This window comes from Pleurodeles waltl, chromosome 2_1, assembly GCF_031143425.1.
Source record: "Pleurodeles waltl isolate 20211129_DDA chromosome 2_1, aPleWal1.hap1.20221129, whole genome shotgun sequence".
In the NCBI taxonomy this organism is placed as follows: domain Eukaryota; kingdom Metazoa; phylum Chordata; class Amphibia; order Caudata; family Salamandridae; genus Pleurodeles; species Pleurodeles waltl.
The window spans coordinates 116,000,241-116,024,913 of NC_090438.1; the positions used below are offsets into that span (position 1 = coordinate 116,000,241).

General features: G+C 49.2%; 1 protein-coding gene across 1 annotated transcript in view; it reads left to right on the plus strand.

Moving 5' to 3' along the window:
• Window positions 1–3,888: 3,888 nt before the first annotated feature.
• TRPC5 (transient receptor potential cation channel subfamily C member 5) overlaps window positions 3,889–24,673 on the plus strand; it is a 961,283-nt gene continuing 940,498 nt past the window's right edge. Inside the window, exon 1 of the mRNA XM_069211163.1 lies at window positions 3,889–4,912. The gene's annotated coding sequence lies outside the window, so the exon portion shown is untranslated. The remainder of the gene's footprint in view (window positions 4,913–24,673) is intronic.

The following is a 24,673-nucleotide window of genomic DNA, read 5'->3' on the forward strand; positions in this document are numbered from 1 at the left end:
TTAATAAAATGTTTTTCTTCAAAAATCCCATGTGGCAAACTTAGCACAGCATTTACAAACATCAATTGATGTACTATGTCATTATTTTAGCTGGGCTCCCAAATCATTTCCAAATGCTGTATGTGCCATTAATGTTGATCTTCTTTGTCATTGGTTGATTGTTGTATGTGCCACTGTGTTCTTCCTTCTATGTCATCACTTCTATGTGACATGTTGTCCTTCTGCTATGTATCTGACTGCATGTGCTACTGTAATCCTTCAAAATGCTGCTGGTTGTACAAGCTATTGCCGTCCGTCTTAAATGTAGAAACAATGAATCCCATCTCAGCTAGCCAGTATTACTTAAATAAAAAAAATCCAAATTAAATCCCAGCCACATAATAGTGCCTTTGTAATAAATTGCAGCTGTACCTAGTAAAAGTCTATGGAACTGAAGGCTTGTGCTGTGCACTTTTGTGACACCTAGCTGCAGGCTCGGAACTATAGGCTTGTGCTGTGCACTCTTGGGACACTTAGCAGCAGTCTGAGGGACTGTAAGCTTGTGCTGAGCACTTTTGGGACACCTAGTAGCAGTCAGAGGGACTGTAGGCTTGTGCTGCGCACTCTTGGGACACCTAGCAGCAGAGTGTGGGTCTGTAGGCTTGTGCTGCGCACTCTTAGGACACCTAGCAGCAGACTGTGGGACTATAGGCTTGTGCTGCACACTCTCTGGACACCTAGTAACAGCCTGTGGTGGTGCAAGATTCTCCTGCTTGTTCTGAAGTCACTTCGGAGCAGCCTTTTGTACTTCAATATTCAGTAGGTTGCTGCTCACCCTCAGATCACATAACATTAGCAATGCCAGTAGGTCTGGCTTTATTGTGGTAAGGCAACCAAAAAGCATTTGTTCATGCATGTTTTTGCATGGATTATATTATCAAATTAAAGCCATACCTCATAACTTTGGTAAAGACTGGACTGCCTGATCAATGCTGTGACCTCTCAAGTCATAGGGCCTCGTTACAAGTCTGGTGGTCCAAGGACCGCCAGACTCGCGGTGGCAATTGGACCACTGCACTCCAGGCAGTCCAACCACAACATAATGACCCTGGCGGTTGGACCGCTGGAGACCCCTGTCACCGCCAGGAACAAGGTTCCCGGCGGGCTGACGGCAGCTGAACTCTTGGTCAGCCACGGCAGCACTGAACTCAGTACCACCATGCTGATCACAGCTTCTGTTTCACCAGCCTTTCCCCACCATGGAAAATCTGGCAGAAACACAGTGCTAGGGGTCATGGGGGGACATAGGGGCCCCTCCGACCAGCACCCACCCTCAGAATGCGCACTGTCAAGGGAGCCGAGGCCAATACCATAGCACTGCTCCTGCTAGTCAGCCCGGCGGGAACACTCTAATACGATGGAGGGGGGACGCCACCGGCATGATGACAGCATCCTCCCTGCAGCTTTGGCGGTCCCTCGATGGGACCAGCAAAGTCATAATGACCCTTTTAGTCTCTGTGAGTGTGGATTTGGCCACTAGAGATGCATCAAGTTTGCATGTTCGTCAGGTGGTAACTCATGTGCATAATTCTCATAGTTTATTACCTAAATAGAGACGTATGTAGCTTATCAAGCTGTTGTATTTTGCAAAAACTAGTTCTTCCAAATCAAATCATCAGCATTCTCATTCTGGGTTTACTTATTTAAAGCACAAATATATTTTACTTAATAAGTCCTGACGTATTGTAGGCCTTGCCTTTTTGTCTTTCTGCATGACTTACTCAGCTAGAGTATTTTCAGCATATGAGCTATTACTCCGAGCATTGTGACATATTTAACTACTTTGTAGGGATCGAACAGCAGCCTTCCTCCCCCCATACTCCATTCATATGGTCGAATGCTCTGCATCTGTTCATAGTATGTTGTGTATTGGTGGTGGGGACAGCAGCAAGGGAGCGCCCTCAAACTTCACTTTCTGGACCAAATTACAAGGCCAGCTGGTCTGGTCCCATATCCTGGCACTGTTGCTGGAGTATGTCACAAGCCCACCTGATCTCTGGTCTCATGTCCTGGCACTACTGCTGGAGTAAGTTACAAGGCAACTTCGACTCTTGTCCCATATCCTGACTCTGTTGCTGGAGTAGGTCACAAGGCTACCTGATCTCTGGTCCCATATCCTGACACTGCTGCTGGAGTAAGTTACAAAGCCACTTGGACTCTTGTCCCATATCCTGACACTGCTGCTGGAGTAAGTTACAAGGCCACCTGATCTCTGGTTCCATATCCTGACACTGCTGCTGGTTTACGTCACAAGGGCACCTGGTCACTGGTCCCATGTCCTGGCACTGCTGCTTGAGTAGGTGCCCCTGCTCACGAGCTAAACTGCACGCACATTGTGAGATAGGTTGTGCAAACTGCAGAATCTTTGAAGCTTTAAGTTTTGGGGTCTGTGTTTTGTTCTGCCTACGTCTTTATCTAGAAGCCTCGCTGGGTACAAAAGATATCACACAACAACACATGGCTATCGATTGGAGTTACATAAAATCCAACACCAGGTAGGTTATGTTTGTAGCCACACTACTTCTACGTCTGCGTTTACAATGTTTGTGAAAACCTGGAAGTTCTTCATTTCTCCAGTTTTCCATAAGGTACATGTCTCATTGGATTATTTTTGGCACACTGAATACAAAAATAAATGAAACTTTGCGTAGTTGTGTTTATGATTTATGGAGGGTCATATTAGAGAACTTTTTTTTATCTTGACAACACTGAGGCCCATATTTATGGAAGGTTAGCATAGCCTTAGCGCCATGTATTTTGACGCTAAAGCGGCGCTAACTTAACTTCATATTTATATTTTGATGCTAGACCCGTCTAGCGTCAAAATTTTGGAGTGAGCGCCATTTCTAGGAAGCGCCAACCCACCTTACATTAATGAGATGCAAGGTAGGCGTTCCCTTCCTAAAAATGACGCTAGCCCCCCAGCACCATATTTAACTCTCAACGCTGAAGCCACGCACAAGTGGGAGGCTGACCTATATAATGGCACTAAGCCTGCTTAGCACCATTATTTAATGCCTTTTCAAACCAGGTGTTAATGAGCAGGTAGGCCCATTATCATGGGGCAACACCATGGAATGGGCTCAAAGATGCCCACCCCAGCACCACTACCACACACACCACAGGGACACTACAGGAGGAGGGAGCCCATCCCAGGTAAGTTGCAGGTAAGTGTATGTGTGTGGAGTGCCACTGGGGGATCCTTACATGGGGCCTCCTGGCTGGCATTGGGTATGTTGGGCTTGCCCAGGTGACACTGCTCCCCTGTGGTGGGCATTGGGATAGTGGTAATGACTCCTGTGTATACTTAGAAAAGAATCATTTTATGCCTGCTTGTGCGTCAAAAAATGACCCTAGGCTGACCGCTAATCAGCCTATCATCATTCGCGACCCTCCAGCGGCATTTCCCTAACCCCATCTCTCACCAGCTAGCGTCTTTTTTTGAGACCCTATCCTTAGCTTCATCCTGCCTCATTTTATTTAATATGGCACACAGATGGCGTTAGGGAATGTCTTTAGCTCGCCTTAAGAGAAATGCCGCACAACTGTGTTAGCGCAGTTGTGCGCCATTTTTCATAAATATGGGCCTGAGTTTTTAAAATGAATCAGCGTGCGCTATACAGAATCTGAGCCCTCTGACCCTCGGCTATCAGCATCAATTGTAAGAGTCAGGGAGGGGTGACCTTTCGATCTTGGGGTCGCCCAGTTCTGGTCACTTTCCTCCCTCCACTGGCTGCCGCGCCTCTGAAAGGTTCCTCTTTTGGGCACAGTGCAGAGGCCGCCTCGCAGCTCCGTCTGCCTCAGACTGGCACAAGACTGCGTCTGGGAAGACACGACCCGTCACCTGGCAGACCACGGGCACACAGCCTTCAGGAAGGAGCTGCTCACGATACCTGCACGTGAAAGACAGACCTGTGGTGTAGAGGGGAGACCGCCACGGTTGTCGGGGCCCAGCCCCCTACTCCCGCCGTCCAGCCTCTAGTCCGGAGCCCCAGGTACAAGCGCGCCGGGGAGTGTGTTGTGTCTCGTCTGCTCGGTGGCTCAGAGAGAGGGGGGGGGGGGGTGTAAGAAAGGGAGAGTGGAGGGGGCTGCTGTGCTGTTCCGCTGAGCGCTGCTTCTCCTCCAGGCACAGCCATCATCAAACAGTCCCCTTCCCCGAGGCAGCTCCCCGAGGGCAGAAAAAGGCAGAAGCAAGACGGGACATTTGTACCAAATCCGCGCACCCGACGTGCCAGAAAAAAAGGATTGGATCTGGTGTTTGGAAAATAATTCGCGCTTTCTACTGTCTCCCTGTCCCTTCCTGTGTATCTCTTCTCATTCTCTCTTTCTCTCCCCCTCCTCCTGTTCCGTCTCTCTTACTTGAATTTCTCTCTTACCGTTTCATTTCGTTTTCCCTCCCTCTCGCCACTCTCGCTTGGGTTCCTATGGCCCCCTGATTCTGTCTCAACCTCCCTCATCGCTTTGGCAAAGTGGACGGTGCACAGGTGTCGCGAACCTCTCCGAACCCCGGATCTCGGTGGCTGGTGCGCACGGTTCGCGAACCTCTCGGAACCGCGGGTCTTTCCAGCCATGATGCTCTTCCTTTACATTCTCTCCCGATGGAAACGTGGATATGAACCGCTGGAATTGTCGTGAACCGGGACAGAGGGCCAAACAGGTGGCCGCCAATATTTTGTACTTTACTTTTTTACCTTTTTTTTACTATGGATAATTTGGAGACCGTCTGAGGACAGGATGAAGACCTGGAGCCGGCAGTCCCCGGTGACGCGGTTCACCTGCCCGTGCGACACTGTGAGGATTACAAACAAAGGGGGCCCTGCCGGCCCCGCGGACCCTCGGAGGCCGGAGAAGATGTAGTGCCCACGTACAGCAGGTGAGGCTCCTGAACCCCACTCCTCCCACAATTTCTCGCCACCTCGGTGGGTGCAACAGATCGCACCGCTGGTGCCTCGCGCCCCTCTGCAGGGGGGCACGCATATAGTGCCAACGAGGCGATGTTTGGCTCATGCACGTGAAGTGATGTTTGTTTCAAGCATAGTATGTGCATGGTGCGATGTTTGGCGCATGCACACTGTCTTCACGAGGTGATTGATTTTTGGTTAGTGGGCACTGGGTTCATGAGAGGGTGCTTGCATTTTTTTGCTCTGTTTTGTCCGTGCAAATTGTGTTAAAGATGCAATGTTTTGGTTCGTGTAGGCTAAGTAAATGAGGAGCTGTTTTGTTCAACACTATCGTGTTAACGATGCGATATTTCCCGGGCGTAATGTATTAATGATACGATATTTTGTTATGCACATTGTGTTAAAAATGCGATTTTTTTGGCATATTCTGCTCACGAAAATGCTCATTGTATTGACGAAATTTCGCGTAGTTCCTTGAGGATAAACCTGCCTATTTTGTGGACCTGGTGAAAACACGTCTATTTGTTATCTGGTGTACATCCGTTGTTGTGGAGGAGAGGAAGTCTGCACCGGCCAGACTCTCCGCACCTCCATTCCCTGCACGCGCACGGGGGCAGGAGAGCACAGGTGGGCAGAGAGCAGGCAGAGGAGGGCAGTGCTGCTGAAGTTTGCACTGGCAGGAGAGCACGGGCAGTGGGCAGCAAGAGCCGGGCAGTACTGCTGAAACTTGCACGGGCAGGAGAGCACGGGCAGTGATGTTGAAGCTTGCACGGTCAGGACTCAGAGAGCACGGGTGGGCAGTGGGCAGGCACATCACTGCTGAAGCCTGCGCGCGCTCGTGAGGCTGTGACGCATACGCGGGCAGGAGAGCACTGGTGGGCAAGCGGGGAGGCAGAGGAGGGTAGTGGTGCTGAACCGTGCACGGGTGGGCAGTCGGCAGGCAACAGAGGGCAGTGGTGCTGAAGCTTGCACGGCCAGAACTCAGAGAGCACGGGTGGGCAGTGGGGGAGGCAGAGGAGGGCAGTACTGATGAAGCTCGCAAGCGCTCGTGCTGGTGTGACGCATACGCGGGCAGGAGAGCACTGGTGGGCAAGCGGGGAGGCAGAGGAGGGTAGTGGTGCTGAAGCTTGCACGGCCAGGACTCAGAGAGCGCGGGTGGGCAGTGGGCAGGCAGAGGAGGGCTATGGTGCTGAACCGTGCACTGGTGGGCAGTGGGCAGGCAACAGAGGGCAGTGGTGCTGAAGCTTGCACGGCCAGGACTCAGAGAGCACGGGTGGGCAGTGAGGGAGGCAGAGGAGGGCAGTACTGATGAAGCTTGCACGCGCTCGTGCTGGTGTGACGCATACGCGGGCAGGAGAGCACTGGTGGGCAGAGGGGAGGCAGAGGAGGGTAGTGGTGCTGAAGCTTGCAAGGCCAGGACTCAGAGAGCACGGGTGGGCAGTGGGCAGGCAGAGGAGGGCTATGGTGCTGAACCGTGCACTGGTGGGCAGTGGGCAGGCAGAGGAGGGCAGTGGTGCTGAAGCTTGCACGGCCAGGACTCAGAGAGCACGGGTGGGCGGTGGGCAGGCAGAGGAGGGTTATGGTGCTGAACCGTGCACTGGTGTGCAGTGGGCAGGCAGAGGAGGGCAGTGGTGCTGAGCCATGCACTGGTGGGAAGTGGGCAGGCAGAGGAGGGCAGTGGTGCTGAAGCTTGCACGGCCAGGACTCAGAGAGCGCGGGTGGGGAGTGGGCAGGCTTAGGAGGGCAGTGGTGCTGAACCGTGCACGGGTGGGCAGGCAGAGGAGGGCAGTGGTGCTGAAGCTTGCACGGCCAGGACTCAGAGAGCGCGGGTGGGCAGTGGGCAGGCTTAGGAGGGCAGTGGTGCTGAACCGTGCGCGGGTGGGCAGTGGGCAGGCTTAGGAGGGCAGTACTGATGACGCTTGCACGCGCTCGTGCTGCTGTGACACACACGCGGGCAGGAGAGCGGGATGGGCAGAGGGCAGGCAGAGCCGGGCAGTACTGCTGAAGCTTGCACGCGCTCGTGCTGCTGTGACACACACGCGGGCAGGAGAGCGGGATGGGCAGAGGGCAGGCAGAGCCGGGCAGTACTGCTGAAGCTTGCACGCGCTCGTGCTGCTGTGACACACACGCGGGCAGGAGAGCGGGATGGGCAGAGGGCAGGCAGAGCCGGGCAGTACTGCTGAAGCTTGCACGCGCTCTCTGGCATCACCGCCTGGAAGAAGCCCCTCGTCGCGCGGTATGAGTGACGCCTCCTGCGGGTTGTGCGGGTCCCTCGCCCTCCCTCTCTGCTGCTTTAATGATGCACCTCAGGCCGGCGTGAGATCGCGTAGGCAGCATCAACAGACCCCACCTGCTGCACTGGAGGATGGGGAGGGTCAGGGGCTGACGCTGCATCTCCAGCGCGTGCTGCCTGTGTGTGCATCTGTGCCCCAGAACATGGCCGCACTGGAATAGCGGCTGGTAGTTTGCACTGAAGGAGAGGAGGGTCTCACATGACATCCATAAAGTGTGTGTGTGCGCCTGGTGTCTACTTCTGTACTGGTTTCTGAACCTACCACTGTTTCACTGATGGCTGGTGATGACTGTACTCCAAAATAGGTGGGGATGGCCGGTGCCCTTCATTGGCATCACTGCCGGCTGGAGATGCTGCACGTCTGTGTATTTTTTTTTTTCGGGAGGGGGGGGGGGCGCACATTGACAATGTGAGGGTGCTTACATTTGCAGCCTGTGTGTTCATTTTGCGGTGCCATGCTGATAGGCACACGCGTTGTGTACTGTGGCCGGAGTCCTGTGGGTGCATGTGGTAGACACGACACCTCTAATGTGCGTGTGTGCTCAGCCCTGGTGCTCCACTGAGGGCACAAGACACTGGACAGTGTGCGGCAGTCAGGTGACCCGCTACTGTAATGCTGGCCGGAGTGGGGGCTGCAGGATGGAGAGGGGTGGTCGCTAGCGTGGCATCTTTGATTTGTGAGTGTGTGAGCGCTTGTGTGTGGCGCTTCCCATGTGCTAACCTGAGGTCCGGCCAGACAGTGCATGATGCGAAGCAGGGTCAGGCATTGCGGGTCGGGGACGTTAACATGACGTCTTTGCGTGGGTTTGTGTCTGGCCTGCCACCCCGTGGCTTCACAGAGCCCCGAGACGCCGCACAGCGTGTGACCTGTTCAAGTATCAGTGGCGAGAGGCAGGATCGCTGCTGCAGAGCGTGTGGGGACTGACATGATGTGTGTGAGTGTGTGTGTGTGTGTCTGTGCGCGCGCGCGGCCGGGGGGTGCACTGTGCAGTGTGCTGTGATTGTTATCAGGAAGGCTGACTCCAGGGGTCCGCATACTGCCCGGGGTCACAGAAAAGTCCAGGAGGGGTCACCGCAAGAGGTCCATGTTACCCAAAACCACATCCTTGCTCTCAGACCTCGGTCACCACCCCAACAGTGCGCAACCAACACCGAAAACAGTTACTAAACACTGCTTGTCTCACTGTCGCCTGAAGGCGAGACATCATACCACAGTCCGTGTCCGAGCGCTGCCTGCCTTTCACATAACCCGAAACGCACGTTGTTCAGTGCTCTAGCGTTACATCACAGGACGCGAATACGTGCACTGCACGGCCTCCATACATGGTAGGATAATACACCATTTAAAAAATATAAACTTTCTATAAGTCTTGGTTTCTGCTGATGTTTCACAAGTGCGGCGGGGCGATGGAAAAGCACCAGGACCGGTAGAATGCGCCTGGTACATGTGATTTTTGTAACGAGTTGGCAATGCATACAGTCAATGAGAGATGGCTGTGTGGCCCTCAGTGCAGCGCCGGCTTTAGTGCATCTTGTGGGCTTTCTAGATGCTGTGCACTAGGCGCTACCTGAGCCCTCGGTGCAGCACCGGCTCTACTGCATCCTGTGGGCTCTCTAGATGCTGTGCACTAGGCGCTACCTGAGCCCTCGGTGCAGCACCGGCTCTACTGCATCCTGTGGGCTCTCTAGATGCTTGCATTAGCCTCTCTCCCAGCCCTCAGTGCAGGGCCAGTTCCAGTGCGTCCTGTGGGCTCTCTCCCGATGCCTGCATTAGCCTCTCTCTCAGCCCTCAGTGCAGGCCAGTTCCAGTGCATCCTGTGGGCTCTCTCCCGATGCCTGCATTAGCCTCTCTCTCCGCCCTCAGTGCAGGGCCAGCTCCAGTGCATCCCGTGGGCTCTCTCCGGATGCTTGCATTAGCCTCTCTCTCCGCCTCAGTGCAGGGCCAGCTCCAGTGCATCCTGTGGGCTCTCTCCGGATGCTTGCATTATCCTCTCTCTCCGCCTCAGTGCAGGGCCAGCTCCAGTGCAGCCTGTGGGCTCTCTCCGGATGCTCGCATTATCCTCTCTCTCCGCCCTCAGTGCAGTGCCTGCTCCAGTGCATCCTGTGGGCTCTCTCCGGATGCTTGCATTATCCTCTCTCTCCGCCCTCAGTGCAGGGCCAGCTCCAGTGCATCCTGTGGGCTCTCTCCGGATGCTCGCATTAGCCTCTCTCTCAGCCCTCAGTGCAGGGCCTGCTCCAGTGCATCCCGTGGGCTCTCTCCGGATGCTCGCATTAGCCTCTCTCTCAGCCCTCAGTGCAGTGCCTGCTCCAGTGCACCCTGTGGGCTCTCTCCGGATGCTTGCATCAGCTTCTCTCTCAGCCCTCAGTGCAGGGCCAGCTCTGGAGCATCATCCTGAGGGCTCTCTCCGGATGCTTGCATTATCCTCTCTCTCAGCCCTCAGTGCAGGGCCAGCTCCGGTGCATCCTGTGGGCTCTCTCCGGATGCTCGCATTAGCCTCTCTCTCAGCCCTCAGTGCAGGGCCAGCTCCAGTGCATCCCGTGGGCTCTCTCCGGATGCTCGCATTAGCCTCTCTCTCAGCCCTCAGTGCAGGGCCAGCTCCAGTGCATCCTGTGGGCTCTCCCCGGATGCCTGCATTAGCCTCTCTCTCAGCCCTCAGTGCAGGGCCAGCTCCAGTGCATCCTGTGGGCTCTCTCCGGATGCTCGCATTAGCCACTCTCTCAGCCCTCAGTGCAGGGCCAGCTCCAGTGCATCCCGTGGGCTCTCTCCGGATGCTTGCATTAGCCTCTCTCTCCGCCTCAGTGCAGGGCCAGCTCCAGTGTATCCTGTGGGCTCTCTCCGGATGCTTGCATTAGCCTCTCTCTCAGCCCTCAGTGCAGGGCCAGCTCCAGTGCATCCTGTGGGCTCTCTCCGGATGCTTGCATTAGCCTCTCTCTCCGCCTCAGTGCAGGGCCAGCTCCAGTGCATCCTGTGGGCTCTCTCCGGATGCTTGCATTAGCCTCTCTCTCCGCCTCAGTGCAGGGCCAGCTCCAGTGCACGCTGTGGGCTCTCTCCGGATGCTTGAATTATCCTCTCTCTCAGCCCTCAGTGCAGGGCCAGCTCCAGTGCATCCCGTGGGCTCTCTCCGGATGCTTGAATTATCCTCTCTCTCAGCCCTGAGTGCAGGGCCAGCTCCAGTGCATCCTGTGAGCTCTCTCCGGATGCTTGCATTAGCCTCTCTCTAAGCCCTCAGTGCAGGGCCAGCTCCAGTGCATCCTGTGGGCTCTCTCCGGATGCTTGCATTAGCCTCTCTCTCCGCCTCAGTGCAGGGCCAGCTCCAGTGCATCCTGTGGGCTCTCTCCAGATGCTTGAATTATCCTCTCTCTCAGCCCTGAGTGCAGGGCCAGCTCCAGTGCATCCCGTGAGCTCTCTCCGGATGCTTGCATTAGCTTCTCTCTCAGCCCTCAGTGCATGGCAAGCTCTGGAGCATTATCCTGAGGGCTCTCTCCGGATGCTTGCATTATCCTCTCTCTCCGCCCTCAGTGCAGTGCCTGCTCCAGTGCATCCTGTGGGCTCTCTCCGGGTGCTTGCATTAGCCCCTGTCTCAGCCCCTCAGTTCAGCACAAGCTCCAGTGCATCCTGTGGGCTCTCTCCGAATGCTTGAATTATCCTCTCTCTCAGCCCTCAGTGCAGGGCCAGCTCCAGTGCATCCTGTGGGCTCTCTCCGGATGCTTGCATTAGCCTCTCTCTCCGCCTCAGTGCAGGGCCAGCTCCAGTGCATCCTGTGGGCTCTCTCCGGATGCTTGCATTATCCTCTCTCTCCGCCCTCAGTGCAGTGCCTGCTCCAGTGCATCCTGTGGGCTCTCTCCGGATGCTTGCATTATCCTCTCTCTCCGCCCTCAGTGCAGGGCCAGCTCCAGTGCATCCTGTGGGCTCTCTCCGGATGCTTGCATTAGCCTCTCTCTCCGCCCTCAGTGCAGTGCCTGCTCCAGTGCATCCTGTGGGCTCTCTCCGGATGCTTGCATTATCCTCTCTCTCCGCCCTCAGTGCAGGGCCAGCTCCAGTGCATCCTGTGGGCTTTCTCCGGATGCTCGCATTAGCCTCTCTCTCAGCCCTCAGTGCAGGGCCTGCTCCAGTGCATCCCGTGGGCTCTCTCCGGATGCTCGCATTAGCCTCTCTCTCAGCCCTCAGTGCAGTGCCTGCTCCAGTGCACCCCGTGGGCTCTCTCCGGATGCTTGCATCAGCTTCTCTCTCCGCCCTCAGTGCAGGGCCAGCTCCAGTGCATCCTGTGGGCTCTCTCCGGATGCTTGCATTAGCCTCTCTCTCCGCCCTCAGTGCAGTGCCTGCTCCAGTGCATCCTGTGGGCTCTCTCCGGATGCTTGCATTAGCCTCTCTCTCAGCCCTCAGTGCAGGGCCAGCTCCAGTGCATCCTGTGGGCTCTCTCCGGATGCTTGCATTAGCCTCTCTCTCAGCCCTCAGTGCAGGGCCAGCTCCAGTGCATCCCGTGGGCTCCCTCCGGATGCTTGCATTAGCCTCTCTCTCAGCCCTCAGTGCAGGGCCAGCTCCAGTGCATCCTGTGGGCTCTCTCCGGATGCTTGCATTAGCCTCTCTCTCCACCTCAGTGCAGGGCCAGCTCCAGTGCATCCTGTGGGCTCTCTCCGGATGCTTGAATTATCCTCTCTCTCAGCCCTGAGTGCAGGGCCAGCTCCAGTGCATCCCGTGAGCTCTCTCCGGATGCTTGCATTAGCTTCTCTCTCAGCCCTCAGTGCAGGGCCAGCTCTGGAGCATCATCCTGAGGGCTCTCTCCGGATGCTTGCATTATCCTCTCTCTCCGCCCTCAGTGCAGTGCCTGCTCCAGTGCATCCTGTGGGCTCTCTCCGGATGCTTGCATTAGCCCCTGTCTCAGCCCCTCAGTTCAGCACAAGCTCCAGTGCATCCTGTGGGCTCTCTCCGGATGCTTGAATTATCCTCTCTCTAAGCCCTCAGTGCAGCGCCAGCTCTGGAGCATCCTGTGGGCTCTCTCCGGATGCTTGCATCAGCTTCTCTCTCAGCCCTCAGTGCAGGGCCAGCTCTGGAGCATCCTGTGGGCTCTCTCCGGATGCTTGCATCAGCTTCTCTCTCAGCCCTCAGTGCAGGGCCAGCTCTGGAGCATCCTGTGGGCTTTCTCCGGATGCTCGCATTAGCCTCTCTCTCAGCCCTGAGTGCAGGGCCAGCTCTGGAGCATCATCCTGAGGGCTCTCTCTGGATGCTTGCATTAGCCTCTCTCTCCGCCTCAGTGCAGTGCCTGCTCCAGTGCATCCTGTGGGCTCTCTCCGGATGCTTGCATTAGCCCCTGTCTCAGCCCCTCAGTTCAGCACAAGCTCCAGTGCACCCTGAGGGCTCTCTCCGGATGCTTGCATTAGCCTCTCTCTCCGCCTCAGTGCAGGGCCAGCTCCAGTGCATCCTGTGGGCTCTCTCCGGATGCTTGCATTAGCCTCTCTCTCCGCCCTCAGTGCAGGGCCTGCTCCAGTGCATCCTGTGGGCTCTCTCCGGATGCTTGCATTAGCCTCTCTCTCAGCCCTCAGTGCAGGGTCAGGTCGGTGCATCTTGTGGGCTCTCTCCGGATGCTCGCATTAGCCTCTCTCTCAGCCCTCAGTGCAGGGCCAGCTCCAGTGCATCCCGTGGGCTCTCTCCGGATGCTCGCATTAGCCTCTCTCTCAGCCCTCGGTGCAGGGCCAGCTCCGGTGCATCCCGCGGACTCTCCCCGGATGCCTGCATTAGCCTCTCTCTCAGCCCTCAGTGCAGGGCCAGCTCCGGTGCATCCTGTGGGCTCTCTCCGGATGCTCGCATTAGCCTCTCTCTCAGCCCTCAGTGCAGGGCCAGCTCCAGTGCATCCTGTGGGCTCTCTCCGGATGCTCGCATTAGCCTCTCTCTCAGCCCTCAGTGCAGGGCCAGCTCCAGTGCATCCCGTGGGCTCTCTCCGGATGCTCGCATTAGCCTCTCTCTCAGCCCTCAGTGCAGGGCCAGCTCCAGTGCATCCCGTGGGCTCTCTCCGGATGCTCGCATTAGCCTCTCTCTCAGCCCTCAGTGCAGGGCCAGCTCCAGTGCATCATGTGAAATGTACCACACTTGTGACACCCCTATGTTGCAAAGTGGTGTGAAGCAGCACAAGGTGGAATTTGTGACAAGAAGAGACACCTTTCCACCACAAAATATATTTTTCACTCGAAACTAAATAACACTCCACAATGTCTTGAGGATCCCCTTGAGGATCATGAAGTTGCTTTAGTTTTAAGAAAATTGTGAAGTTGCAAGTCGGATGCCTTCACAATGGCCTAGTTTGACACAACCCCTGAAGGAAGTGTTTTTCTTGGAGAGGTTTGGGAGATAGGAGATTGGTGACATAAACTCCCTTTGCTAACACAAAACCCTCTTGGCTGTGGAAGGAATTAGTGGCAGCAAAAACCAACCCTTGAAGTTAGGATCAAGGCCTGTCAATGTGAGGAATTGCTATTTATGTAGGCAGTTCAAATCTGTTGACAAATATGTGACAATTCACAAAAATAGTTCAAAATTTCTACAGGAAAAGGGGAAAAAATCCTGAATCAATGGTGAAAAATCATACCAGTGCTTGGGACCAGTGCTAAAAATAACAAGAAAAGAACATCAAATTGCATTCATTGATTTTTTTTTATATTTCTGAATGTAACCAAATCAGCAAATAGAAATGTATACATTATCTGTCTCCCTCAAACACATCCCTCTCGGCTGAGCTTAAGTTAAAATGACGGAACAGCTCATTCAGTGCCTACAGCATTGTATATGTCTGTTAGTAGCTGCCACCCTGGCCCATTCTCATTGGCCCCAGTAATTCCTCCATCTTTTCTTATGTTTCTATGCTCATTTTGTACCAGGAAGTTCAGAGTTTAAGAAATCGGGTTACTGGTTGAGGGGGTAAAATCCTTCTCAAGCAGAATCCACAATTCTCAGTATGAAGTCAAAATCAAACCCTAAATTAATCGGTGCTCAACCCTCGTGCAGCTTGGCACAGAGCAGTCAGGCTTAACTCATATGCAATGTATAAAGTTTTTGTGCAACGCTTCAAACAGTAATACAGTGAAAACAGAACACAAAAGGATACCACAACATATTTAGAAAATTAGAGTAATTTTAAGTAAATAAACAAGACCAAAACTACAAAAATCCAATCAGTAGACCTGGAGATATACAATTTTAAAGGGTTTAGCAAAAAATAGTGCTAAAAAGCACAAGCGCCAACTGTGAATATCTGGTTGCGCTGGACCAGGACAAAGTCACAAGTTCAGGCTGACTTCAATGGCCGGTAGGCCGGCTACAGGGACCCACTTAAGCCAGCTGAACAAAGTACCTTCAGTACCAGTTTGTGCAATGTTGAGAGGATCCACGTAAAAGATATCTCATGCAGCAGAAGCGATGTGTAAATTCTAAGGTGCATCAAGGCTGCGATGCAAGGTCCTCCATTGTTGTTGAGGATCCTGTTGAAGGCTTGAGATGCAAAGTCTGGCATTGAGGATGTGCTGTGCAGTCAGGGCAATGCATCGGTTCAGACGAGCTGCGAGACTGTGATGCGGAGTCCATCGTCGAGGCTGAGGGCCTGTGTCAAAGATGTGTCTCTCTGAAAACGCTGCAGAGGAGATGCAGGTCTTTGCCTAGGTCCAGTGCACACAGCAGTGATGATGTGTCGGTTATGCTCGTTGTTGCACAGCACAGTAGAAAAGATTGATCAGTTCCACCAGATCCAAAGAGGCTGGCAAAGGATCTTAGATTCACTTCCAAGGGTCCAGAACTGGGGTGGCACCACCTCGCAGGGTAGACTCACAGATGGCAGAGTCCAGGTACTGGGTTTACCGTTTTTGGAGCCTTGTTTCCCTGAGGGTCTAGTGAGGAGGCCAACCAACTAGCACTTGGGGTCACTTTGGGATCCTGGGCTCAACAGGTGCATGACCAGTTCTTCTTATCCAGGCAAGAGGGCAGGAGGTCAGCACAGCAAAGCAGCAGTCTAGCAAGGCAGTAGTCCAGCAGGGCAGCGGCCCAGAAGAGTATCCACAGGAGCTGATTTCTGAGGTCCAATATTTATACCTGGTGTCATTTTTCTGTAAGGTGGGAGACGCTTTTGAAAATTTCCTTTGAAGTCCCCAGGCATTCTGCCTTCCCCGTCCTGGCTCCAGACTGACTACAGGGGGTATTCAACCCTTTGTGTGGAGGCAGGACACAGCCTATTCAAGTGTAAGTATGGTTGTACCCAGCTCCCTTCTCATCCTGCCAGTGAATGCCCATCCAGACACACCTAAGCTCCCTATTGTGTTTGGCTGTCCAAGAGGAATACACAAAGCCCAACTACACCCAGTCCTGTGTTCCAGAGACAGGCTACAGGCACTAAATGGGTAAGTGAGGAAAAAGCCAACTTTCTAAATGTGGCATTTTCAAAATTGTAATCTAAAATATGACTTCACCATGAGCTATGATCTTGCATCACAATCCCAAAGACACCAAACATGAACTGCTTACTTGTTCCCATTTTGAAAATACAGCTTATTAAATGTCATAAGGTAACTCTAATGTAGAGAGAGATAGATCTTGCAGTAGTAAAAACAAACTTAAATACAGTGAACCCAGCCCTCCGGGCGGTCCAGAGCCTACCATTTGAGTGACTTATATCTACTAAAAAAGAAGATTTGGGCCTGGCAGAAGGTTTATTTCGCAGTTCAAAATGGCAGTTTACAGATTGCACACACAGGCTGGCTGTAAGGGCAGGTCTGAGACATGCTTAAAGGGGCTACTTAAGTGTGTGGCACAATCAGTACTGCAGGTCCACTAGTAGTATTACATTTACAGGTCCTAGGTGCATGTAGTACCACTTTAATAGGACTTATAGATAAATGAAATAGGCCAATTGGGAATAGCCAACGTACCATGGTTTAAGGAGAGAGCACAAGCACTTTTGCACTGGTTACATTTACAGTGGTAGAGTGCATAGAGTCCTAAGGGCAGGCAAAAACTAATTCAGCAAAAAGGTGGGTAAAGGTAAATAGTTTGGTGGTGACCCTGTAGAGAGGGACATGTCCAAAACAAACAGAATAGAAAATATACAGGCCATTTTGTTAACATTAAAAAATGTCTGTGAATAATTAGTGAAACATCAACAATTTCAGGGGAAACTAAGACATTTGTGGGTAACTATTAATTTCTGTGCTTTACAAAGAAAATTCTGTATCAGAGATTTGGACTCTCCTAACTCCAGGCTAATCAATATTAATAAAGTCATTGCTTCTACATTTTTTTAATGACAGATTTAGTTTTGGTCTGCACTAATAAGGTCAATGGGAGATTACAAACCATTGAGTGCCACAGTATTGGTTTCTGTACCTCTATGAAGAGATTTCACCCACTGAAAAATGAGCCTTCTGCTGCTTGGTGTCTCCGGTTTTAAGTCAAGCCTAACATGGAGGAAAGCTGTCTGGCTGCAAGAAGCCTATTGTGTGCTTACGAAGAAATTACAGGACCTAAGAACCTATTTTGGGCTTGCCATTAGTTGACTTTATTGTCACTTTCATGCCTCGTATTTGATGATTTTCCTTTCCCATCTTCTGTTTGCCCCTCCCTTGTAGTACAGTCTCTTTAACATCCTCATAACTGGCTAATTTGTGTCCTTCCACTGCTCACTTTTGTGGGTCCTACTTTTTTCTTTCTGGTTTAGAACTCACTCCATCAGAGTGCATGTGTTTTCCATCTCTTTCTCTTGTGTCTCTTTCTCTCTCCCCAAATACCACCCACCCTGTGTTTTCTTTCTCCTTCTTTCCTGTTTGCTTCTCCCTCCGCACTCCCTCGCTGCTCCCTGTTACTGTCTCCCTTGTGTGCTTCTCCTCCTGTATCCTCTTCGTACAGGTGGTCATCAATCAGCCAGGAAAAGAGCAGGTGGTCATTGGAGTAGGGAAGCATGAAAATGTGTGAAAAGACTGGAACAAATAATTTCTTAGTTCAGGCATAAACCACAGGACAAATATTTTGTATTTAGAGTCAAACAACTTTTTCTGGTGGCTCCTGCAGGGGGAGCAGTTTCCACTGAGTACAAATACAGTAACTCGTTGATTCTAGACCTAAACTGTGAGTTTAAATACAGAATAGGGTACACAGCACCTCTAGCGAGAACTATTATAAAAACAAAGCCATCACTGGCTTCGGGATTCTAATAATGCAGGGGCTCATTACTTGTTCCTGGCTTCCTGTTGAATGTAAACAATGAGGTTTCAAATTACCAACTTCCATGCATGGGCATGGCATCCAGTCCAGGGTTTTTTCCCATTGCATTCTGGGATTTGTAGGCCTACTCTGGGGAACCTCCTCTTGCATGGAGCTGGGAAACCTGAGAGCTCCATGACAACATTTTGTAAGTGTGGAAATAAAAATGATATCCCCTGCCAGAAACATGGTACTGTTTCACAATATGTTAAGTTTGGGATGGTCATGTGTGCATGACAGAGTTGATTACGATCCCTGTTTAGGTTCATTTAAGACCACGGATTCTGACGGGGCCTCACCAAAGCAATCCTGCCCACCCAAACCCCACTTTCCTTTAGACTTCACTAAATCTTGGACATGAATTATATTATTATTTCTCTTAAGGCACTTTTCCACATGTGAGAGCACTACATAGTACCTAGGCATTAAGGGCAAGTGGAGAGCCCTTATGTGTTTTCTCAGACATCCACATCTGAAATCACCATGTGTAGTAGAAAACAACCAGCAGAAATCTAGACCTTGAATTTTAGATTGTAATTAACCAAGAATAACTGCACAGGAAAAAGGTGAGCTTATCCCCTTATCTAATATGTTATTTGTTTTAGCTTTGGAACCTTTCTTTCACCAACTAAGAAATTTAGATAACTTTCCCTGCTTCAAAATTAAGAACATTTACAAAACATTTACAGCATATGCAAATGATATTCTTTCAAAACTGTTGGATATTCTTTTGGACTGTTCTCTTCCTGTTTTTTTCATGAACTCCACTTATATTTCACAGTCTTGGGAAATAAACTAAATGTAGACAAGACAGATGAATTGCCACTGAATAAACATTGTATTAAAACTGTATTAATTGAAAGAGGCCTTTCTTGGAACTCCTCCAAAATCAAAAGTTTAGGTATTTCATAAGGCACAACCCTCAAGGACACACTGAAAACAAATTCAGATGTCCTATAAATCAAAATTCTAATTTTCTCTCAGAAATGGTCTCTATTGTACCTTTCCTGGAGGGGTTGTCTAGATACTATGAAAATCATGCTCCCCTTCATTATCAATTTCTTTCACATGATGCTCCCTATAAAGATTTCCAAAGGGTTATTTTGCTCAATTGACAAGATCCTTTGCAAATTTCTTTGGCATGTTAAGCCACCCTGAATCCCTTTGTCAAAATTAAAACTTCTTAAGAATCTAGGCGGTCAACTTTTCCAATTTTAATAATTATCATAGGCCTTTTGGCATCTAGCCAATAAAATGTTATATGTCCCAAAATCTTGAAACTCCTCAGAATTTGTGGTTCTCTCTGGAGCAGGCCATGTTATCACCCTTCTCTCACAAACACATTCTTTTAATGTCCAACCCTCCAAAATGTTGATTACCTGTTACTGTGTCTCACACCTGCACCTTATAGAAACCCTTTTTTGTTTCACCCCTAAGCTCCATTAATCAGGTATTGAACAGCCCTATTTGACATAATAATTTACATAAGAAAAGTGTAGAGACTTTGGGCCTGATTACAACTTTGGGGGAGGGAGTTAATCTGTCCCAAATGTGACGGATATCCCGCCCGCCGTATTACGAGTCCATTAAATCCTATGGAACTCGTAATACGGTGGGCGGGATATCCGTCACCGCCAAAGTTGTAATCAGGCTCTTTATGATGGAAGGTTCTGATGAAGAAAGGTATACTCCTCCTCTCACAGTTATACAAATCATGCCCCCTCATTCCAATGGCCATGTTATCCTCATACAAACCTCCCATCTACCATGCTTTCCCAGTGTGATGAACCTTCTGTTCTGGTACATAATACACTCCTGAATCCCTCCTTTCCTGATACCTTCCACCCCCGGCTCATCCCCTCACCCGTTCACATCACCCATCCACCCCACAGCAGCCTGCATAAGGTTACAAGTTGCCTTTGTACAAATTCTTTTCCTACTTTATCTCCTTCTCCCTCGCTTTCTTTTTTCTTTCTCACTTCAATTTTTTTTCTCAGATCTTGCATTGCTCTTTCTTTCTCATACTCATATTTTTGTGCATTATATCAAGTGTGTCTTTCTGTTGTGTTTAACTTTCAAATGCCATACCTGTGTAAATTGCAATGCTCTTCTATATCTAACATTGTTTTTTAAATACATTTCTTTACCTTCAAAACAAAATTGATCTGATGTGGATCATGAGCAGCCGTGCTCAGTTTAATACCGTAATATAAAAGCATTACCACTTTCAGCACGATTATGCAAAAACAGGCTTCCCTCAGAGATGCTAAGCAATGACAGTCGAGTTTTGCTGCATTTACAAGTCATTGGAAAGACTTGGAAATGGAGCAAGGGCTGACTGGCATCTGTTTGTCTCCAGCATTTTTGGAATACGGAATTAATTGTTATTTGTATTATATTTCCTATCATTCTTCACATTAATATCAATGCTGACAATACTGATAACCAAAAAGCGTCGCATTTTTTCATTGGAGCTACATGTACACAAATGAGTTGAATGTAGCAATCCAGCCAATACCTTCCCAGACTCGCCTTCCTGTCCATAAGTCTTGGATGCATTTCGCACTAAAAATACCAATGTGATAAAAATACATACCCACAAGCTCACAATTGTAATAGACACCCGGCATGGCCCAATGGTATGCTAGGAACTCGCAGTGTGAGGCAGAAATTAAATCTTAAAAAGCATATTTAGGGTCAGTGCTAGGAACCTGGTGTTCATAGGCGCAGCAGCACATTCCTGTGTGGCAGGGCTTAATTTGTAAATAAAAACGTGCCGGTGCCCGAAGCCCTCCTCTTAAACACACGGCTGCTGCAATTAAACGTGCGAGCACGGAATACTGAGGCAGCGTAATCCTGAACCGATCTCGGGCCTCTTCAATCCATTTAAAGCCCCTCCCTGTCCCTTCAGCTCACTCCTGCAGCTTTCTGTTTTTTGTTTTCTCTCATTGTGAAGCTTTTTCGTGTTTCTCTTCCTCTGCCTTTCCCATATGTGTCTTTAGCTCGCTGTAAATGTTTGAGGGAGAACAATAAGCGCTGGCCCTCAAAAATAAGTGCCGGTTCTTAGCACCGGTTACAACATGCACAAATTAAGCACTGCTGTTTGGTCATCAATTTAGACTACTGCTCCGATAAAGCACTAATGCCAGAGCCCTGCATGGGCTCTTGCTGGCAAAAATTAGACTGCATTTCCATCTAACATACAGCGTCACCTGTGGGATGGAAATTAAGTGGTTTTCAGGTCAGGATGATACAAATTTCTCTAAATACTATCTTCACTATATATCATAATTTTTAAAGTTTTTAAGTCTTACATATAAAACAGGTTTGGCTGTCTGTCCAAGATGAGCTGTCTAAAATAAAGTATAAACAAAGTGGGCCCGCCCTGTGCTCATGATTGGATAGTTTACGTAGCTTTCTCAGTCCCCTGCTCCTTCTTTAATGGATTTTCTCCCTGTTCTTGTGGCATTTTTATTTTATCATGATTTTAATCCTCTGACTTGTATCCGTAAAGTGATGATTATTTTTTCACTTTTGTTTAGCGCTCCATGGAAGTGCATGGCATTCCTTACTCTTCCCTCTCCCCCAGCTTTTGTTTTTTATTTATTAACTTATTTTGTGAAGGGTCGGCAGTTGCATGCTGCTGGGCCGCTCATTTGTTGTTATTTGCTCTTGAACCATCGACTTTCCTCGATCTGTGAACTTGCCCTTCTTGCCTGCACATTGGTTTCTTTCTTACAGAAATTATTCCAAGACAGCTGCTCATGGGCAGGTACACTGGGATTTCTTTTCATGAACAAAGCACAATCACTCCAAAATGGCCGCCCCTGAGTGCACATGTAAGCTTCATCCTGCCGGCCCAGTGGATTTTTTTTAATATACTGAGGTGTCGCTTGAATGAAATGTGAATGTAATATCATTTGAGGGACACATTTACTGCACTCATATAACACACTATGGCCCGTATTTATACTTTTTTTTTTTACGCAAAAGCGGCGCAAACTTACAAAATACAATTGTATTTTGTAAGCATGCGCTGCTTTTGCGTAAAAAAATGGCGCAAGTGCGGTGCTAAAACAGTATAAATATGGGCCTAGGTTTACTATATCCTTCCCAGGCATGGAGAAAAGGAGTTGTCATAGCCCAACACAATGGTGCTCTCTCTACTCATCTCAGCATGAAGAGATACTGAGTTGATTCATCCAGGCTCAGACTTGGGACCTTAAGGTTACAGCTAGATCTCTGTTAGGAGTCATTATAATATTGTGTGACCTGTTGAGTGTTTATGAGCTGGGGTGTTGCAAGTGCTACAAGGGTGTCACCAGAAGGAATATGTCTTTTTTCTTATCAGAACAGACCTATGGCCCGCATTGGTACTAAATTGATACAAAGGTGAAAAAGCTTTTGATGTGCACTGCACTGGCAGGGCATGAAACCAAAACTAACAAGCATTGACAAAGCCAATATATCTGGTGTTGGCTGACAACCTTTTGGCTTTGTTTTATTTTGACACAGTTTTTGTAAACTTTGCTCTGGGGGAACTGCTGGGCCCTCAGCCATGAATAAAAAATATTCGCTAGAAGCAAAGATATTTTTTGGTCTCAAGCATACATTGGCACAGTAGCTCTGGAGCCGAAGGGAACTACTTTGTGTGTGAATGCTATCCTTGTGAATGAGCAGAATGTCATCACTCACAATGAATGAAGTTAGGCAATTGCTAAAGTGGGCTAATTCATTGCTCCTTGCTTTATGATGTAGTGAGTGGAAGCAAAATGTGAATGACAATACAACAGACAAATGTAAGAAGAGGACTGGCTAAAAGCCCCTATAACTAAATATATATTCGTTGAAACACTGACAACATTAACATTTTGAACTAAAAAACACAGAAATTTACCAGTTATAGTTAGCTGAGTTAACTGCAACTTGTGCCTCCGCCATGCACTACGTATGCCCTCACATATTACATCACTCATGACATCTTCTATGACATAATTTATGTCATCACTGGTGGCATTTCAAATTACATCATTGATGACATCCCTGATGACATCATCCAAGCTTCTTTTTTTACACACTACTCTATAAACTAGTATGGCATTAGAGGCCTGAATGTAAGTACAAAATAGCTCATAATAATATGTAGCATCATTAATGCCATCACAGATACAACTCCCTTAGGCGTATCAAGCACGTGTTATGTGTAACATTGACCCTGTACCATACACTTCACGGGAAGCCTCGTTCACATTAACAATCAACCACAGATATATGGGAAAACCTCATTACAGATGGTGTTCAATATGTATACAACAGTTCAGAGAAAGCTAGGTTCCTCAAGATGCTCAGTGTCTGTTCCAAAATTAATGCCCTACAACGACAACTTTTATCTGTATCAAACCCCTCGCGGTCACCGAACCTACACTAATAAATGAAGTTTATATGAGCAGAAAAGTATGCACTATAAACAGTGTTTACTCTACAGAGAGAGGTTAGTGCATAATACACTGTTTGTAGACAGTGAAACGCTCATGAGAAATACACCACAGAGTAGTAAAAAGTATCTAAGAACAGTGTACCCTCTATGCAACACCTTCCTAGAAAATACACTACTCGCTTAAAGTAGCCAAGGTCTGAAGATGCTAAAGCTCAGACTTCCTGCAGCCTTCATACTGTGGTGAAAACTTTACAGATAGCCCGTCTTCTGAAGCCAAAAAAGCACACGTACATAGGTTAGTATGTTACCTAGAAATTGTCATGCTGAGATGATTCTAATAATGCAAGGCTGCTTACAATACTTAGAATCTACTACGTAGAATCATTGCCCTGTGTGAAACTTTTCCTGCAGAACCAAAAATCTTGCATGGAACATACTGGACACATCATCAACTATCAGCTGCACACAGAGTTAAGCTTCAATACAAAGGTTTATAATGTGTTCAATACCTCTAAACACCTACGATGCATTAGAACCACATTGTAAACAATTACACCCATTAGCTGGTCACAGGCTGTAGAAAATTAGGTAGAAAAGTAATCTGATAGCTACCCGCCACTATCTAAACTATAGGAACAAACTAACACACTCATTGGATGATGTCATCAGTGGTGCCATCAATAATGCCATCTGAGATGTCATTAGTAGTGTCATCAATGAAGATATAGAACATGTCATGAGTGATGTAATATGCGAGGTCATAAGCAGTACATGGCAAGGATGCAAGTTATAATTAGCTGAAGCATTTCAACTGTCTTAATTCACCGTCCCGGGACTGTTCTCTTTCACAAAAAGTAGGGGAACTGGTTTTCTAAAACTAAATAAGTATAGGCACTTTGTTCCACTCTGATCCCTCTACTTCAGCCACTGGCTGATGGAACCTGTTTCAAGATCAGTTTTTAATTACTGGTGAGTCTCAGACCCGTTGGGACTTGGCCCACGTAATGCCCTGCATATAGAGCTCAGACATATGCATAGCATCAAGTTACCCAATTTGCTTTTCTTTTTTTCTGTTCAAAGTTTTTTCCCTGCATAAGGAGATCACTTTTTCTTCATAGCAACATACTTTACCTCCTACCAATTCCAGCCAGGATGGAAAATATATGCAGATGTTTTCTATGCAAGTTTACCTTTGCAGGGTCTTCTCCAAGAGTGTATTTTGTTAGCATTCCATTAGAATATACGCAAAAGTTGTCTCAAACATAGATTTTCCTCCAGATGTAGAAGAACAAAAAGATTTCTATAGTCCTTTGAAACGATTGAAAACAATCAGAATTACGCATATTGCTAGTAGCTCCGTTACCCCTTCCCCTTGCAGCTGCCACTCAGTTTCAGTGGCTGATAAAACACCCAATCTCTGGGCAGGATGGTTTTAGCTGCCACCTGAGTTGGACTACCACGGAAGTCGTCGGTGAAGGGTTGCACAGTGCCTTACTCGGCCACTAATGGCTGAGTGACATGCCATCTCCCTCTGCAGAGAACCAACTATTAAATCTGCTGTCACACAGAAAGGTTGTCTGGAAAGACTTGGTAGAGTTGCTTCCGGTGCTTCGTGGGCCTCATGTTTGCATCCGGATCAGTGCACAATGAGTGTGGTGAACCTGCTCAGGTTGTGCACAACCTCTGCCCAGACCACTGACAGCCTGTCAATGTGTTACTAAAACAAAGAACTTGTGATGGTGAAAATTGCATTATTGTTTGGTTATTTT